This window comes from Pyrus communis, chromosome 17 (genome assembly GCF_963583255.1).
Source record: "Pyrus communis chromosome 17, drPyrComm1.1, whole genome shotgun sequence".
NCBI lineage: Eukaryota > Viridiplantae > Streptophyta > Magnoliopsida > Rosales > Rosaceae > Pyrus > Pyrus communis.
This window is the reverse complement of record NC_084819.1, coordinates 6,408,143-6,414,142: the sequence shown is the minus strand read 5'-3', so window position 1 is coordinate 6,414,142 and position 6,000 is coordinate 6,408,143.

Genomic DNA, 6,000 nt, shown 5'->3' with positions numbered 1-6,000 from the left:
TAATCTTCGGGGCTTCCACAAACCATGAGTGACACCTAGCAGTATGTCATGGCTACCCAAACTAAGTAGAAGTGGTTGGAGAACCTATCCAGTTACAATTACAATGCAATACGGTCATTCTCTAATACAATACCCTTAATCACATTGTTTGAGTGATAGTTTGTGATACTTCTCTATATGATTCAATCAAATATGATTTGGAACAAACTTCCTAAGTCATATTTGTATGCTTTGGCCAAAGACTCCCGAATCATATCTCAGAGTATTCTCCCTCCACCATGGAAGGTTAGAGATCCCTTGTTGTGCATTCATATGCCTACATGACTAGATAGCTTGACCCCCACAATGTCGTGGACACTCTCAATGGAATGCCTTTGACAAGATCAAAGATCAAGGACCTAACCATTAGACATCTATGATGCCTCAGGTCAAAGGACTACTTTTCATATTGCAACTTACGAGTTCTTACATGACATGTATGTTCAAACTCTCTTCTGATCGTTGTTCAGTGTACTCGATTACCTTTTGAGCACCTATATGTTTGTCTTAGTGTCCAACACCAAATGACTTGAGACTTGTCATACTTATGCTTAAGTTAACATAACATATACTAACCTTAACGGATTGTTAGTATGCAATTTCAATGATATTCAATAGATTTTATCTAAATTCAATATTTATAACTTACAAAGAGATTGACGGAGAAGTAGAAGTTTTGATGATCCAAATTGCTTTCTTGTTCCTTGAGAATGTAATTATGTGCATCAATCATAGTATTTGTAACGCTGTCATCTCCAAGGAATCCATCTATATCTTCTTTCATCACAATATTGTCATAGTAGTTGAACTCATTTGCAATTGATGACCAATATATGTCCCTAAAATACAACACACATAGAAATATGTTAATGTAGAATTAATATTTTGAAGTATAACAGAAATTATAGATTTAGTTGTAAAATTTTCTTAATGTGTCTGACCATTCATTGTTCGAGTTTGAGGTTGAACAAGTGTTTGAGACTCTGTTAGTACTTTTTCTAGAGTTTGCAGAACCTGTTTTGACTGTATATCTACCTCTTGATCAGAGGGAATTATGATTTTGTCCCCAGTTTTAATAGTTTTGCTTTCAGTTGTAGAATCAGTAGTAAAATCTTGATGAACAGGTTTCTCAGTTTTCTTTTCTTTTCTATTTCAATCTCATTGATGAAACACAAGGTCTTGTTTGGCTAAGAAATTTCTTCTTGTTGCTTCTTCACCAATTCTTTTAGAGAAATCTTCTCAGGTTTTAGAACTTCAAATTTCTATTTTATTTTTTCGATTTTTTCCTTGTTTATTGCATTTAGTTCTCACTACTTCTTGCAGGATTTTTCTTGCTGCCACTCAAGGTCATTCTTCTCCTTTAGCAGTTCGTTGCTCTTTTCTTGCAATTCATTCTTCCCCAAAGGTTTAGTGCCTCTAAGTCTCCACACCAAAGATGTAGTGTGAAGAGAAGATGGATGACTTAGAGAGATTTTTTATGCTAGATTTCTCTTCTTTGCCTCAAGAAAACCATAGTGAGAGAATGGCTATAAAGTTGTCTTTATACCACCTCACAAGTGAGTGGTAAACTTGCAATTAACTCAAGTTTGCTACCACTCACCCTATGGCTGGTTTTGACTTTATTTTTGGGTTAATTTCCATTTAGTTTTAGTTGTCACACAACTTAAACTCAATGGGCCTTGTGGACCAAAACCATTTTGGGCCCCGAGACCCGAAACTAACTTAAAACTCCAATATGAACCTTTCGTATAATTAATTAATCTTGACCATTCCCAATTAAACCATTTGATTGCTTATCCACCTCGTTTATATTTCTTCACTTTCATCCTTACTTGGTGTACAATCCATTAGGTTCCAATTAGCGAGGTAGAGGGTGATTGTTACTCTTAACGATCGATTGTGAATTGAAACTACATTTCAATTCTCCATTTGATGAAGATTAGTGTTTGCTAATTTTCAAGGCTTCCACAAACCATGAGTGACACCTAGCAGTATGTCATGGCTACCCAAGGGAAGTAGAAGTGATTGGAGAACTTATCCAGTTACAATTACATTGCAATATGGTTCTTCTCTAATACAATACCCTTAATCACATTGTTTGAGTAATAGTCTATTTCATGTTTGCTATCCAATGTGATACTTCTCTATATGATTCAATTGAATATGATTTGGAACAAACTTCCTATGTCATATTCGAATGCTTTGGCCAAAGACTCCCGAATCATATCTCAGCGTATTTTCCCTTCACCATGGAAGGTTAGAGATCCCTTGTTGTGCATTCATATGCCTACATGACTAGATAGCTTGACCCCAACAATGCCATGGACACTCTCGATGGAATGCCTTTGACATGATCAAAGATCAAGGACCTAACCATTAGACATCTATGATGCCTCAGGTCAAAGGACTACTTTGCATATTGCAACTTACGAGTTCTTACAAGACATGTAAGTTCAAACTCTCTTTTGATCGTTGTTCAGTGTATTCGATTACCTTTTAAGCACCTATGTGTTTGTCTCAGTGTCCAACACTAAATGACTTGAGACTAGTCATACTCATGCTTGAGTTAACATAACACGTATTAACCTTAGCAGATTGTCAATGCCCAATTGGCAATCCTATGGCTAGGAACGTTTTAGGAATGAACATAAGAGAAAGGTCTCGTTAATCTAACTTACTTAGATCACTTCTCTCTTAGATTAATTACATTCCTTGGATTCTCTTATTACTTAAACACATAATACAATAAATAGTGAATAACAATAAGCTTTGCCCTTCATTAAACATATAATAGTTTAACACAATAAGTATTCCAAAACCTATTACATCAAATGAGTGGCTTTGTGGGCATACTTCCAACACACATTTCATTCTTCATTTTCAACAATTGGATAGGTAGAATCATGTGCAATATTTTGGTCATCTTGGACTTGCTCATTTGGAATTTGGGTGCCAAAGATATTATGACTATCAACCAGTGTATCGAAGTGATCTTCATTTTCATTTTGTTCTCTACCCTTTTCCTCCTAATAGTATTCAAAATCAAGAATTAGTATGTTCAAAATCATGAATTAGTATGGATTATTACTTATACAAAGATTTAGTATGCGTCATCAGTTATGGATTATAATGACAAAGCTTTAATTTATAGCAGAGTAATCAAGCAGCATCAGTTATGGTTTATAATCACAAAGCTTTAGTTTATAGCATAATAATATGCAGCATCAGTTATACCAGAATCAGTATGCAGCACCAATTATACTAGAATTAGTATGCAGCCCTAGTTATACTAGAATTAGCATACATCAATAGTGATACCAGAATCATTTAGTTAATGGCATTTTCATTTTTTTCCTATGGCAAACTCATGATTTCATATAAAATATAAACACAAAATTGAAGCAGAATTAGCTTGTTTTTGGATTTACCATTTTGTTTGCTTGGTCATCGTCTTGATTTTTGAGCTTATCTTGGCCTTGTGTTTTTATCTTCCATGCAGCTACTGTCATTTGTATATCTTCATCATCTGTTTGATCATCGCCTTTGTTCGGCACATCTAAAACTGTTCTTTCATCATCAACCTCTTCTTGCTATTGAACTTCATCCATCTCATCATCAACATCACATTTTGCCATTCCATCTGATATTGTTCTTTCATCATCGTCATCATCTTTTTTTTTTTTTTTTCCAGTAACTTGATCATCTTGTAGAGGTTGTGCAGGCCCCCTTACATTTTGACCTTCTTTAGGTTTATGTTCAAGTACCAAGTTTTTTGCTAGCTTATCTTTCTTGGCTTTTGCATCCTTCTTGTCTACTTGCTTAGGTCTCACTATGGTTTCATCTTCTTTAGGATTTTCATGTTGAGCAAATATAGAATTATAAGGCAAGCTACATCTTGATTCCCTTCTGTTGTCCCAATATCAAATGCAACTTGAATTGCTTGTGCAATTTCTCTTGTAACGATTCTTGAGTCTTTTGTTGACTGAGAGGCTTCTCTGCCTCGATTTGGGATCCCAAATATGCGTTGGACATCATCAGCATTTACTTGGCAATATCCATTTTTGAATTTGAACATCCCTTTTCACTGTCATACTAGTTCACTATATGTATGACATCCCAATCTGATTTTTTCATTTGTAATTCACCTTTTACCTAAGCGTTCACAAGTCTGCCAAAAGGTGACTTATATATGGATGCCAAGACTTCTAGTTTTTCATCAAGTTTTGGCTTGAGCTCTTGTAATTGTTCTGTAAAGGTCATGAGATTCAATCTTATTTGAACATAGTTATCATCTATCAGTCGACGTTTTTCAACAAGAGGTTTTTGAGCTGATTTCTTTTTGGTTGCTAAATATTTTACTTTTGGCGGCATCTTTATAAAAAAAATGAAATGATAATGAGTATAATTTTTAATCAAATAATATGAAGTCATATAAATGACAAACTAGATGCAAACGGTAGATGTTTAGCACGCAAACTAGATACAGCCTCACTTAGCGCACAAGCTATATACATGGCATGTGCCACATGTTGCACAAGTTGTACACATAACGTGTGACTCAACAAAAATCAAACAAGTCATAAAAAAGGACACGTGTCAACACTTGACATAAAGGAATTATTAGACTTGATTTTAAATTATGTTGGAAATGTGCCCTAAAGCCAATCATATGATGATACTTTACGGACATTTCACATGTTAAACTAATCTAGTTTAATATAAAGGCCAAAGATTATTTTTTAAAGCTGTCTCATATAAACGTTATATGCTTAAACGATAAGTCCAAGGTATATGTAATTAGAGAATGTGATCTAAAGAAGTTAGATTCATGAGACCATTCTCTTTCGTATACATATCCTAAACGTTCATGATCATAGGATTGCCAATTGGGCATTGACAATCCGTTAAGATCAATACGTGCTATGTCTTTTTTTTTACAAAGAGTGAGTCATTGGTGTGACTGACACCAAGACAAGCATGTAGGTGCTCAATAGAAAATGAGTCCACTGAACGCAATCAACAAGGAGTTTTCATACTCATGTCACATGAGAACTCATGGTTAAGATAATGCAAAGTAATCCTTTGACCTGAGGCATCATGGTTTTCTTATGGTTAGGTCCTTAATCTTTGACTATGTCAAAGTCATTTTGTTAAAGGGTGTCCACAACATAGTTGGGGTTAAGCCACTTAGCCATAGAGGCAAGTGAATGCACAACAAGGGATCTCTAACCTGCAAACTGTTTGAGTTCTCTATGACATGATTTAGAATCTCTGGTCAGAGTTTGAATGAGATTTAGGAAGCCGTTCCAAATCCCGTTCAAGGTAATCATATAAGTAAGAAAATCACATTGGATAGTAACATAAATAAATTATCAAACCAAATAATGTGGTCAAGAGTATTGTATTAGAGAAAGACCGTGTTGCATTGTAATCCCAAACTGAATAGGTTCTCCACCTCTTCTGATTAGCTTGGGGAGCCATGACATACTTCTAGGTGTCTCTCATGGTTTATGGAAGCCCTAAAGGTGTATAATCACTAAAGGGAGAATTGAAAGTAAGTTTCAATTCACAATCGATTTAAAAAGTTCTAATCACTCACTGCCTCGCTAAAAGGAACCTAATGGATCGTACACTGTGTAATGTAGAGATTGAAGAAACAACGGAGATGATTAAGGATAATTAAATGGTTTAATTATTTATGGCTATGATTAATTAATATGTTAATTAATCAAACAAATAAGTTCGTTATAGACCTCGGGTTAGTTTTCGCAAGGCCCAATGAGATTTGAATGTTAAGCCCATTAACTCAAGTTGTATGACAACTTGAAATAAAAATGGCCTCAAAGCCCAAAGAACCCAATATGGCCGGCCATAAGAGTGAAGGTTAGTAAACTTGGCTTAATTGCAAGTTTGTTACTCCATTGTGAGGTGATAAGCTTGTATTTATATATATTTTATATC